Source organism: Coenobita brevimanus, chromosome 71 (assembly GCF_032717465.1).
Source record: "Coenobita brevimanus isolate Jiangsu-jjx chromosome 71, ASM3271746v2, whole genome shotgun sequence".
Classification (NCBI taxonomy): Eukaryota; Metazoa; Arthropoda; class Malacostraca; order Decapoda; family Coenobitidae; genus Coenobita; species Coenobita brevimanus.
The window spans coordinates 42,484,445-42,499,318 of NC_137024.1; positions in this window are offsets into that span (position 1 = coordinate 42,484,445).

The following is a 14,874-nucleotide window of genomic DNA, read 5'->3' on the forward strand; positions in this document are numbered from 1 at the left end:
TGTGGCCAACAAAAGGATGGATGGGTGGGTGGAGGGGGATGGGGCACCGAATCCACACCATAAATTACGGGGAGTGATTCGACAAGCTATTTCCAAATCCACATGTAATTACAGGAAGTACTCTACTTTATACCCAAACAAACTGACAAAGAAATAGAGGTGTACTAATTGTAATATTATGTCTAAAAATTGTTATGAGAAACCGTCGCTAATCTTCTACTTAAATTCGAGCAATGTATAAAAACAGCACAACGATATCTACTCGTTTAAGAAAAGTAGCTAGAGTGTCATTCTCTCTCTCTCTCTCTCTCTCTCTCTCTCTCTCTCAATCCGAGGTGAGAGAGGGAGTGGAACCATCTTTTATGCAAACCAGGCGGCCCCAAACTCCCACCAGGGGAAGCCATCGTGGCCGCAGATGGCGCCCTATAAAAATCGGATCTTAACACGGCATTGCTACTCTCTCTCTCTCTCTCTGTACGTATCCCCTTCTCTCTTCATATCTATCTATTCATCTACAGTCCTACACCGTTCCTCCCCACTCCCAATTTTCCACCCCTCTTCCTTCCAACTAACTCTCCTCTCTCTCTCTCTCTGTACCGACACCCCTCTCTCCTCATATCTCTCTATTCACCTACACCCTTCCTCTCCACTCCCAATTTTCCACCCCTCTTCCTTCCAACCAACTCTCTCTCTCTCTCTCTCTCTCTCTCTCTCTCTCTCTCTCTCTCACACACACACACACACACACACACACACACACACACACACACACACACACACAAAGCGTTCCTTTAACGCACATAGGATGGGGATGTCCTTTTTTTTTCATTTTATTCTTTTGATTTCATTCAGCTTATTACTGATTTGTCGAAATGGAGAGACTATGATAATGCCTTCAACAACCCCTTCACTACAAGCGGTCTTTCGTAAACTGAATAAAATCTAAAAAGGATGTACGTGGATGTAAGAAGTTAATCAGTTATTTTCTACTTACTTTCATCCTTCCTACTTCTAATCTACCTTCCCTATCACCCTTTCTTCTAATTCCTATCCTTTTTACCTCCTTTCCCTTTCCTATTTACCTAATTTATCTTCCTTTCTACTTATTCTTTCAACCTCTACTCTTCCTTTTCGCTATTTTTTTCTTCCTAAATACTCCCACCCTGCCTCAATATTCTTACGCTTTCCATTCACATCTGCAAAAGCTTTGAGCAAACTTAGATAAGATTCTCACTCACTTTCAGACTCTCCAATCTCACTCCCAGCCCCTCCCAGCAAACTCCTTGCCTCTCCTTACCCACTCTCAGCTACTCCTAACCCACTCCAAACTTCCCCCAGTTCACTCCCAGGCCCCAGCATCTCGCAACCCAGTCCCAGCCCATTCACAACCTCTCCTAAACCCTCCCAATCCACTCCTAGCCTCTCCCAACTCACTCCCAACCTCCCCAAACTCACTCGTAGCCTCTCCCAAACCACTCCCAACCCACGTCCAGCCTCTCCCAACTCACTCCCAAACTCCCCTTGCGCAATCCCAGCCTTCCCTAGCTCAATCCCAGCCACTCTCATGTCTCTTGGACGGGAGGGCGACGCGAAGGCAAATATTGGTAGCAAACTTTTTAGACGGCGGTGCTGGTGTCATGATCAGCATTTTGGGTCTGGCTGTCACTCTGCTGTCGCCTCCCCCCCCCCTGTGTGTGTGTGTGTGTGTGTGTGTGTGTGTGTGTGTGTGTGTGTGTGTGTGTGTGTGTGTGTGTGTGTGTGTGTGTGTGTGTGTGTGTGTGTGTGTGTGTGTGTTGCTTGTTTTCCCTCCACCTCCCTCTCTCAACTCCTCTCGTGCACTTTCCTCCCCTCAAGAGAGCACATAATGAGACTGGTAAGTGGAGGTGAGTGGAGAGAGAGAGAGAGAGAGAGAGAGAGAGAGAGAGAGAGTTACTACGACGACGACGACGACGATGATGATGATGGTGATTACAAAAGAAGAGAAAAGGCTTTTGTTGGTGGTTGTGAATGATGATGACGATGAGATGAGAGATGAACACAATAAAGTAGAAGTTTGTGTGGGCAGCAATGAATAATGACAATGGTCACGACGACAATGACGACGACGACGACGATTTAAGTGGAGAGAGAGAGAGAGAGAGAGAGAGAGAGAGAGAGAGAGAGAGATGGGAGGGTAAAAGGAAGAGAATCAAGGGAGTGGAAGGCTGGATGAAGTTTGTTGAGAGCTCCGGAGATGTATGAGGGATGAGTGGGAGGGCGGGGTGTGAGGGGAAGATGAGAGGAAGAGAATAAAGAAAGAGATAGGACAGGAGGATGAGAGAAGAGGTGAGAGATCAGGATACGAGGGGAGGGGTGAAAGAAGAGGGTGTGAGGGGGAATGATGGAGGAAAGGGAAGGGATGGAAGAGAAAGATGAAATAAGTGAGTGACAAGTATATGGATGGGATAGAGGATGGGAGGGAATATGAGGAAGAAGAATGAGAGGGAATATGAGGAAGGACGAAGAGAGGAGAGTTGAGAGGAGAGAATGAGTAACGAAGAACAACTGACGTGGATGCAAGGAGAGACGGAGATGAGCAGTGAGAAAGAAGGGTGAGCGGAAAGGTGAGAGAGGACAGGGGGGAAAAGAAAAGGGAAGAGTGTAAAGGCTGAATGAACAACAAGAATGTGAGGTTGAAAGACCAGCATGAAAGATACAAGAATGGAGAGAACGGGAAGGATTAGAGGAATAAGGGTGTGAGATGAGTGGATGGTGTGTACAACAGTGTGAGTGATGAATAAAAGACGTGAGTGAGTGGGAAAAGGAAAGGAAGAGAAGTGAGGAAGAATAAAGATACGGAAGAGAAGAAATGGAGAGAGAGAGAGAGAGAGAGAGAGAGAGAGAGAGTACGGTAAATACAAAGAGGTTAATGAGAAGAGCAAATGTAGGACTAGAGTCAGTGGAGGTGCTCGTCAAGTGGTTAGCTTACTTGTTAACTCTCTAAAAGGATGCGAGTTCGAGTACAGGGTGAGCCAGGAATTAGTTTAACAAATGAGTCCCTAAAAAAAAAAAAAAAAAAAAAAAAAAAAAAAAACTGAATTTTCAAAGTCCCACCATGTCATAACAACAAGACCTAAATGAGACAACCCTAGCATACACTCAATCTGGACGGTGGGCATTAGATTGCTGTGAGCGGCGAAACTGATTGTCAAATCTATCATGATGGAAAAATGGTAACTAATAAAGAAGGAGGGAAGTTCGATGTACAAAAAGTGAGAAAGTGAGCAACTGATGGGCTATGCGTTATGCTCAGTGGAGTGGAATGGAAAAATGAGAGAGAGAGAGAGAGAGAGAGAGAGAGAGAGATGAGAAGAGGGTGTGGAGAAAAAAGTGGAACGGACACGTACAGAGACATTAGAAGGCAAAGTAGTGAGACTGGCAGAACGTGGCAAAAACAGAAAACAGATGAGTAGGATGTGAAGAAGGTGTGAGAAAACACAAAAGTAGACTGGAAGGAGATTGTTGAAAGAGACGAATGGCAAAACAACATACGATTGGGTGTCAATAAACAGAAAGGTATGCAACAGAGAAGAACAAGAGACTATACATGATGCGTGATAATAAAACCGATGAAAAAAAAAAAAAAATGAATAACGAGAAATCCAGAATCAGAGTGAAGGCAGCCATCTTGAAACTCTCAAGCTCCTATGACCCAATCTCAGCTGAATAAAATCGTCTGCCGTCAGCGGGAACAAAACACCAAACTTGTCCCTACCATGATGAGGTTAACAGTTAGAGTATTAACGTTTTCAGACTCCTATGACTCATTTTCAGCTGAATAAAATCGTATGGCGTCAGCTGTGGTACAACACAGTTCAGGAGATGTCCCAACCACGAGAGGGTACAGAAAAAATATATTATACTGCTTCTACCCTAACCTGGTCTAAAATCGACAACTCTCCATCTTGAATACTGAGTCGTAACAAGAGATTAAAACAAATATGATCTTAGTCACGGAGAAGTAACATGGAAAGTATGTAGGGCCCAAGTATTGTCTTTTTCTTCCACTGACCCAGGGTAAATCAGTTGTAAAAGGAAAAAAATTCTATGCCAGGTTAGGGTAAAATGAGTATAACCTACGAGACGAGACAGAGCCAGCAAAAGGAAAGGAACATATAAGGAAAGAATGTGACCAAAGACATGAGTTATATAAAAAAAAAAATCTAAAACCCCCAAACTTGAGCAAAACAAATTTTATCGTAAGAAAGAGCGATAGGCTCGTAAAAAAAAAAAAAAAAAAAAAAAAAATCACCTTTGAACCCAGGGCGCGAGATTGAAAGTCAGTAGGCGGAAGGGAATGCAATTGAGAAAAGACCGTGAAGAAAGTGGAGGCGAGAAGATAGAACCTAGACAGCCGAAAGACAATAAAAAAAATAAATAAATTAAAAAAAATAAAATGCAGTAAAATGGATGCTCTCTCTTTCTCTCTCTCTCTCTCACACACACACACACACACACACTTTTGTACTTAAAGACGAAAATGTTGTGCGTTGACAGCGGCTTCAATCCCTTCACTATTGAAGCGAATTTTTATATCAGATTCCTGCTACCGTCAGACGATTTACAGGAACCAGGGAAAGACTTTTAGACCTGGAGGGGTTAAGATATACATATAGCTTTTCACTCTCCCCAACCCCTTCAGTCTGACTACCTGTTTATTCAATTCTTGCTATATCCAGACGATTTCCTTCAGTTCGAGAGAGGGCCTGGGCAATGAAGAAGATGATGGAGGGTTTACTTACTCCCGCAATTCAAAAAATCACCCCTGAGCTGAATCTAACCTGCCTCCTAGCATCAAGAATTAAAAAAAAAAATCATCAGCCTGAAGAGGATAATTACAGGTGTTCTCCCAAAGGTGAATGAAACATCAGCAGCAACAACAATACGAGTACAATAAAAAGGAGCCATCACAAACTCTCAGCATTTCTCTCAGCTGAATAAAAAAGTCTGGTGTTTGTTTATTTACCAATGTGCGTTCATAATGGAGGAAAGTTTTGATTACTAAAACTCCTCTCAGCGAATCCAAATAATCTCATCAGCCAAATAAAATATCCAAGCGTGTACTAAGGAGGGCAAAGTTCAGGTCTTTTTTGTCATTAACCCCTCCAATCCCGGTGACGTTTGCTTGTGGATTATTCTTGCTATCTCCAGACGATTTTACTCCTCTTAAGGGAGACCTTTTTGGAGTCAGGGGGGGTCAAAGGAAACCACATCTACCTCACCCCCCAGTTCAAAAATTTTCTCTTCAGTGCAATTGTCTCCGGGATGCAAGACGTAAACATAAAATTCGTCATCGGAGTCCGTGGGCTAACCTTGTCACTGCCAGACTTTCCCTCTGCCAAATGATGTTGTGTGGCAGCCGAGAGAGAGAGAGAGAGAGAGAGAGAGAGAGAGAGAGAGAGAGAGAGAGAGAGAGAGAGAGAGAGAGAGAGAGAGAGAATCTGTGACACCTTAAATTAAATGAACCCCAATGTCTATATTAAGCAGGGAGAGAAAAGAATACTCGGTGCCGTAATCCAAGTGCGTCCGTAACAGAGAAAAGGATAAATGAGACACCTTATTTCCCAGGATGTTTCCCGGTTAAACACAGTCGTCTGGAGCTTAGCCTGAATAAAAATAAATAAATAAATAAATAAATAAAGGATGTATCGCAGCTTCGTTCAGATCATATTAACCCTCTGAATGGTAAGCTTAACCCCTTCGATCTGGTGACGGCATTTTTTTATTTTTTTTATTCTTGCACTCCCGAAGCCATATTCTCGCTGGTTAAGAAGGCTTCCTAGCACTTTTTCCTTACCAGTTTATTATTTGCAAGCTGCTCCTTGATAATCACTTGTGCGTTATTTTTGTCTACTATGCTGGTGTTCAAAGAATATAGACACCATGCACGACAGTAGAAAGGCGTACTACAGAAAATAAATCACTAAGGAAAAGGTATTAGGGACCTTCCTTTACAGACGAGAAGCAGCCCCCAGACGATTTCATTCAGCTTAGGCAACATCTCTCGTTAAACAATAGTAAATGAGGGCTTTTGTTCGACCAGCGCACTTCGAGGTCACCCCTAAACTGAATAAAACTTGTCACTGAATAGCATTAAAAAATCTAATTTAAGGAGTTAAACTGTAGAAAAATGTATCTTAGCATGAATGAAACGCCTATACAACTTCTACTCTAACCCGGCCTAAAACCGCCATCTCTCTATCATCATTGCTTAGCTGCAACAAAAGCTTAACAACAAAGATTAACAACAAATATGACGTTAAACGTGAAAAAGTGCTCTGAAGAGGATACAGATCCGTTGTATTCTCCTATCCCTCCTTTGGCCCATGTGAAATAAGCTGCAAAAGTACCGAAATCTGAGCCACGTTAAGGTAAAAAGGATATAGCTCTGTGGATAAATGCATCGACGGCAGCTGAAAAGTTATGGCCTGAACGAAAAAGCCCAAGGTCGTGCACAACGATGGTGGCGTTGAATAAGCCAACTCCTTCAATATGATAACGTTTTCTTACATACTACGCACGTTCTATGATATCGAATTTTTATATATTTTTTTCTTGCTCTCTACTGACCAATTTTTAAAGGTTTTGAGAGGCCTATCTGGTAACTAATAAGGGGAAGAGATGATGCTCTTTTATCCCCCTTGAGTGTAAGACCTTCCTGTTCTACACAAAACTTCTTGCGGCTGCCAAAACATACCAGTGTTAACTCACTCACCACACAGACGTCATTTTTATTATATTCCTGCTATTACCAGACGATTTAATTCACTATTGGAGTTAGAAAAACCATACTTGGAACCTAGAGTTACGGCAGAATAAAACCGTCTAAAATGACAAGAAAATTAATAAATAAAAATACATCTCTCCCCCCACCTCTCTCTCTCTAAGGAGTTAGACTCATCTTTCATTCACCCATCCATCTCAAGCGGTCTTCCTTGAGGTGTATAGAATCTTTTGGAACTGGCAAAGAATAAGATACTCTGTAAAAATACGTTCACGAGTTAGGGTAAAAGGGTTCAAGCACAGAAGACCACCTGACCTTTCTTGTGGGAGAGGGACCGTGAAACTTATAAACAGCCGGAGTTTCTAAGGAATGGATTTATCTCAAGTTTTATTATTTCTGTCACCTTTTGTTTCCTTCACTTTTTCGACAATTTCAGTTCTGTCATTCCATTTTTCTATGTTAGGCCTCTCACGACTGGAAAAACTGAACCACGGTACACTCTTACAGCCAACGCTAGAGGATTTTATTCAGGTGAGTGAATCATGAAAGCCTGAGTATTAATAAGGGTATCACTAACCCTTTCATCATGCTTATAGATAACTCCAAATCATATTCATGCGAGCTGGTGAGTCATACGAGCCCGCGTTTGCATATATTTTTGGTTCTCTTTGTTTTAGTGCATATTTTAATACTTTCATTCTCTCTCTCTCTCTCTCTCTCTCTCTCTCTCTCTCTCTCTCTCTCTCTCTCTCTCTCGGCCTGTTTACCTAAATTTTATAAACTGTTTTTCTTTTATGTCTGTATTTCAATATTTATCGGTACTTTTCTTACTGGTATCTCAATGTTTTGTTTTGCTCCTCGCCTTGACGTTTAAAACGCGTTATCTTTATTTTTTTTTCGTTTACGCTAATTCTTAAGTGTTCTTTAATGTTGGCCAGAACCCTCTTCCCTTTACTCACCGCAGGTTTTCTTTCTTATTAGATTCATTAATGGATTCCTACGCGGTTAGTCTATCAAAGTTTCTCGTGTTACCACAGCATTTTTCACTTCATCTCCAAAGTGTCCTTCACAAATCTTATGGCTCAGTTCATTATTTCAACGTCTGTTATTAATGCTGCAGGATAAGTATTCGGCAATTTAAGGCATGTTAATAACTTCTTTCTCCTTATTCAGCGTTCCAATCTTTATGGTTTATTTCACAACCTCCATTTTCGTTAATAGCATGCAAATAACAGGACAATTTTGTAAAACTTATAAATACCTGTAAGGTAAAATATTAAATGAAATTCGTCAAGTCTTTATATCAATGTGTTCAATAGGTGATAAAAAATATTATACAACTTCCTAAGGAGTATGGTATATATGTCGCTGTTGCTAAGTGACCTGAGGCACAAATGGTTCTCAGATATAAAAAACTTAATTAGAGATAGAGTTTTTTTCTTTCCATTTCTTCACGATAAGGGGTGGTACCTAAGTTACTAAAAATCGTCTAGTGGTAGCAAGAATAACTTTTAAAAAGGCGTCATCGTACTGGTGATTTTCTAACCCCGGCTATCATTATAACTGGCCCGAAATTTCCTCCCAAAACACGAAATGTAAATACCAACATGTTTACGTTAAATAATAAATCTTCCTACGTGGAATTTATGGGCCGTGTTCCCGCTTCCTGAGAGATTAACACTTCTTCCTCTGCGATTTATTTTCTTAAATACCCCTTAACACCCTTATTCATGCTACCGATGCATATAATATCAACTCTCAATATATATATATATATATATATATATATATATATATATATATATATATATATATATGTGGACTGATAGACATAGATCGATAGGTAGGTAGATAGATTCGGTATACAATACACACCACGATTTTCTTTTACTCGTCAAATATGGTGACGTAATTTTGTTGCGTATCGTTGATGCTACCAAGCGATATCAACATTCAGTTCAGATAAAGCCCTCTTGTTCAGATTATTATATGAAGACCATGTCTACCCTCCCCAGCAACAAAAGGCCTAGCTTAAGCTAAATAGAACTGTGAAGAGACAGTAAGAATAATAATAATAATAATAATAATAATAATAATAATAATAATAATAATAATAAAACAACAACAAAGATCCTCGGCCTGTACGATCTAGCCCAATATTGCTGTGAATTTTGCCCTCATCCATCACACTCGCCGGGACTGAGCTAAACGACGGCCCGATAGTCTTAAAGGGGAACATTATTTTCTCCTCACCTTCCTCTGTATTTACACTCACTAAACAATATCGCTGTCATCTTAAATCACATGGAGGCATTAATATTGTCCCCAGCATTGAGAGAGCACAGGAGTGCACAGAAGCTTAATGGATTTTAAGACCACACACACACACACACAAAAAAAAAACACCCAAATGAATGAGCGAGTAAACAGACTTTCATGAATTTTTATGTTACACAGGCATTTTACTCAGATCAATGAATAACAGTAAACCGACCATTCATGAATTTATTAGGCTACTCAAGAATTACTCAGATGAATGAAATCGTCTTGTGTCAGCCTATACAGGATACAAAAAAAAAAAAAAATTCCACACAAAAGAACAACCGAGATGACTTGGACACCCTTCACTTTTAACTCCTTCAGAACGATGGCGTTTTTTTTTTTATATTCAGGCTGTCAGACGATTTTATTCAGGTGAGGAAGGAACTCTGGCTAAGTAGGTAAAAATCCACTCGTTAACGCAATTCCCACTCAGCTGAATAAAATTGTATACCTTTTTACCCGAGACAACATACACAACTCGGCCCGACGCAACAAAAGAACTTAGCTACACCTGTTCTTAACCACTGCGTTTTCTATGCTCGCTTAAAGGAGGAGGAGCGAGAAAAATGGAGTAAGAACAAACGAATAGAATAAAGGGAGAGGGAGAAAGAAAAGGGAAAGAGAGATGATGTGATGTTAACAGGAAGGAGGAAATATGGAGAATGTCAAGGTAAGAGAGAGAGAGAGAGAGAGAGAGAGAGAGAGAGAGAGAGAGAGAGAGAGAGAGAAACGATCATTAGCTTTACGTCACATGTGCGGGTACGGCGCTTGCTAAGAATGATACAGGTATTTTTACAATTACCTATTTTTCCTGAGAGTGGCGGCAGGAAAAAATTAGCAGCATTAAGGGAGATATCAAGGCCAGCCCAGAACACAGCCCTTATAAAATCTTGAGTCCTCATCCATCACTGTCCACCTCCCCTCCCCCTCCCTTCCCTGTACCTGCGTTTACCACCTTCCCCCACCCTCCTCCCCTCCTTTCCCCGTACCTGCGTTTACCACCTTCCCCCACCCTCCTCCCCTCCTTTCCCCGTACCTGCGTTTACCACCTTCCCCCACCCTCCTCCCCTCCTTTCCCCCTCTCCTTCACTTCATATTTCCATCCTCCTGGCTCCGCTCTCTCTCTCTCTCTCTCTCTCTCTCTCTCTCTCTCTCTCTCTCTCTCACTTCGCATCCTCTCCTTTTCATACTCCTCTATTCCTCTCTTCTCCCGCTCCCCATCCTCTCTCTTCTATTCATCTCTTCTTCCTCTCCATCCTCTCCTCTTTTATTTTTCTTTTCTCCATCTCACCATCCTCTCTTACTCCTCTCTTCTCTCTCTCCCCTGTCCTCCCCAGCTAATGAGCGGGGAGGACAGGAGTCGCAAGCTGACACACATCTCTCCAACCTACGGGATTACAGTCAGAATATAAACGGCATCCGTCTCTCTCCTCCCTTCCATTCTCCTCTCTCTCCTCCCTTTACTATTCCTTCCATTCCACTTTCCTTACCCAGTTTTCTCTCTTTACCGTTCCCTCTCCCTTTCTTTCCACTTCCCTTTCTCTTCCCAATCTTTTCACCATTTCTTCTCTCTTCCCTTCCATTTCACTTTCCTCCCGCAATCTCCTCCCTTTACCGTCCCCTCTCTCTTTCCACTTCCCTTTCTCTCCCCATTCTTCTTCCTTTACCATCCTTTCCCACTTCCCTTCCATTCCCCTTTCTCTTTTCAAGCTCTCTTTACCATTTCTTCTCTTCCCTTCCATCCTCCATCTTTCCCGTCTTCTTCCTTTACCATGCTTTCACTCTTCCCTTCCATACCTCTTCTCTCTCCAGTTTTCTCCCTTTACCATTTCCTTCTTTCCCAATCCCTTTCTCTCATCACTCTTCTCTTCCAGACCCCTTCCTTATGTCCTCCGTCCCCTTTCTCATTTCTCCCTTTTCTGTCTTTCACCTTCCCCTCCCTTTCCCTTTCTTTTCATCGTTCTCCTCTCAAATTTTCTTCCCTGTGCTATTACTCCTTTCCTCCCGCTGCTTTCCCTTTTCCTCTTCACTTCCCGTTTCTTTCTCCCCTAACTTTTCCTCTCCTTCCCACTCCCTGCCCTCCCAAGTTGATAAGCGAGATGGGTGGGTGCGTGGGAGCAGCAGTGGGTGGGTGTGGGTGGATGGGAGTGGCAGAGGGTAAGTGGGTGGGAGTGGCAGAGGGTGGGTTTGGGTAGGAGGAAGTCATAATGGGTAGGTGGGAAAAAATGGCAGTGAGCTGGTGGAGTGGGTGGGTGGCAGTGTGTGGATCGGTGGGAGTGACAGTAGGTAGCTTAGGTGGAAGCGGCAGTGTGTGGGTGTGGGTGGGTGGAAGTGTGAGTGGGTGGGTGGGAGCGGCAAGCTGACACACGTCCCTTCAGCCTAGAGGATTACAGGACGAATCTCGGAAAGCCTAGAGACAGAGGATGCCACTGAGGAGGGGTGGGGGGGTGTATAAGGGGAGAGGGGGCAGAGGGGATTAGAGTGTGGCCAGAGGTAGATAGATGAGGGGGGAGGAGGAGGAGGAGGAGGAGGAACTGGGGTACGAGAAAGAAACCGAAAGAATAAAAGTTTACAAATTGGTTACAACTTTGTTTTGTACCGGTGCTTTGTCATGCAGTTCACCTGAACTTTACCATCCCATCCTTGTACGTATTAGCTACACACACACACACACACACACACACACACACACACACACACACACACACACACACACACACACACACACACGATACCCGTTCCCTTGCAATGACGAAGCAAATGTAGGAGGAACCTCTTCTATCCCATGACGCTATTTTTTTTTAATTCTTGCTTTTTCCACATGATTATATTCATCTTAAGAGAGTCTTACAAGGGGAAAAGTCATATTTAGCTTTCACCAACCCTTTCACTACAAGAGTACCCAAAGCTGAACTCAATTTGTCTAGAGGTCGCGCAATTAAAACTGAAAATGTAGTCATGGTTGTGAAGATTAACCCCTTCAAACAGGTGACGTATTTGGCCATTCTACTCGTATTCTCGTTACTTACACTGCTTTTTCTCAGATTAGAAGAGGCGTCTGATTGTGAAAGAATTATTGAACGCCGCATCTAACCTTTAATAACCGGTACATGAATTTCTCTCATTAGGCGGAATAAAACTCTGGCAAAAAAATGCGTCATCGAATTGAAAAGATTAATTACTACGTCTCTATACCTTCCATCCATACCTACAACTACCACCGTTCCTATCAGCATAATACTACCCACGTCCCTCACTATTACTACGATACTAGCACACTTCCCCACACCACAGACCCCATAACTGGTATGGTATTAATCGTTCATGATATAGCTACCTAAAATACCAACCATTCCTCTCTTTAATGACCGTCTATCTTTATAATTAGCACACTTGTTTGTACACACCTCCCATATCTATAAATACTGCCCCTCGTCAATTACCGGTATGTACCCAACCCCTCTCTACTGTATACCAACCACATTTTCCTGTATATGCAACACTTCCCTATAACCGTCTCCTATTCCTATAACTAAACCTTCTCTAAGTACCATCCCTATCTATAACTGGGTCTACTGTACCATAATTCCCTACACGGTACCCATAACTCTCCCCCATAACCACTTCCCATACCTATAACTACAGCCTGTCGTCAATTACCAACCACTGCCTATCATTTCAACCCTTGTCAACGAGTTAACACGAAGCCCATTAGCCAAAATAATGATCATTTTGTCTTCATTACTCAAGGGTAGAGTTAAGGGGGCAATTTACACCATTTATTCAAGCAATTAACCCCCCCCCTTCTCTCTCTCTCTCTCTCTCTCTCTCTCTCAGAAGGTCAGTAGCACGGAACTACAGAAGAGCAACGATGAAAATTTAGGGAAAAAAAACACATGAGCCTATCTATCTACCTATCTATCGATGCACCTCTCTCTCTCTCTCTCTCTCTCTCCTGTTATTTCACAATCTCTCCCTTCAGTATTACCTCCTCGCTTTCATCTCTTTCCTCACAACTCAGCCTCTCTCTAGAGTTCCTCAAGTCTGCAATTCTCCGTCTGTCTCTGTCTTTCTCTCTCACTCTCTCATCAATTCCCTCTTTCATTCCCCATCCTACTGTACTGCCAATTCCTCCCTGTCCTTGTATCTTCCTTCCTCCTCCCTTCCTTCCTTTATCGGGTTTTCGAGCAGGAAGGAAGAGAGGAAATGAGAGAGAGGGGACGCGAAGACTGCCAGGAACAAGAGGGGATAAGCGGGGAAAGAGGAAAGTGTTATTAGAATGGAGTTAAATTATTGCGGTTGTTTTTGAAGATTACTGCCTGTCACTGTGATTAGTTTTGTGACATATTAGCCTAAGAGTGTAGAAGGAATGATTGAACTGTGGTACTTAGGATACTGATACTACTAACACTTACTACTACTACTACTACTATTCTACTACTACTACTTATACTACTACTGCTACTATACTACTATTACTACTACTATACTACTACTACTACTACTACAAAGAAGCTACCACCAATTATACAGTTATGAATAAACGATGATGATGATGATGAAAACGCTTCCAAATTTATTGTAGGCTATCACATTTGCTCTGACCTGACAAAGATCCCTGACCTCTTTTACCTTGAGTCAAGAAACGTGTAGTCTAATTGGAACCTTGTTTTGTTTAGTAACCAAGGAGACTTATTCCCACCTCATTACCAAGATTCATTAAATTTCAAGTAACCACGGCTTAGTACTGAAGCTGTGCGAGTGACCAAGGCCCGTATTTTCGTCAGGTAAGGAGGACGTCTAGCACCTCTTCCTTAGCGATTTATTTTTGGATATGGCTGGTTTATTTCGTTTTGTAAGTTACTTAGCACAGTATGGCGATATCTGAAAGATCTACATAACACAGACTAGGAAAGTAGCCTAATGTGTAACAGGCAAAATAAATCACTTATGAAAATGTATTAGGGAGCTTCGTCAACCCACGAGAATGCGGGTCCATGTACCCTAAATGAAAACAGACCGACTATAGCAAGAGTGGGATCAAGGTAGGGGTGGGGGGTCAAGGTGGGTAGGGGTGGAGCACTGATGCACCATATTCACTTTTAACCCCTTCTGAATGATGACGCAGCTACTTCTTTATTTACTCATGCAACCTTCACACAAGTCTTCAGACTATCGAGTCACCAGGCTGTGAGGGGAGCAATGGAGACTTGTTTTAACTGTCACTACAAAATTAACAAATTCATCAAGGTGTTACAGGAATAGAGGTGAAAAAAAAAAGGCATCATCAGATTCAAGGGGTTTGCCTCCCCTGACTGAAAAAAAAAAAAAGTGGCAGTTTCCAAAATAGGATGGGTATATGAAATCATGTTTTCGGAAACAAATCACGACTGTATGAACAATTTTTTAAGTTGTTTCTTACAATAAACTAATAAAAACATTATAACAGTGACAGGCAAAGTGACAAGCACATCAATACAAAAAAAAAAAAAAAAAAAAAGAAGGCAACATCAACAAACCTTATTCCTATATAAGCCGAAAAAAATCCACAAATTACGCGACTATATAAAAGGAAGACAGACAAAATCGTATTGGCTCGCAGTAAGTACAATACGGGAATTCAGTGGCCATACGTACCCTCACCGCTAACAATGACCTGTATACGTAAGGAGAGAGAGAGAGAGAGAGAGAGAGAGAGAGAGAGAGAACAATGACCTGTATACGTAAGGAGAGAGAGAGAGAGAGAGAGAGAGAGAAAGAGAGAGAGAGAGAAATAAGACTGAAATCAA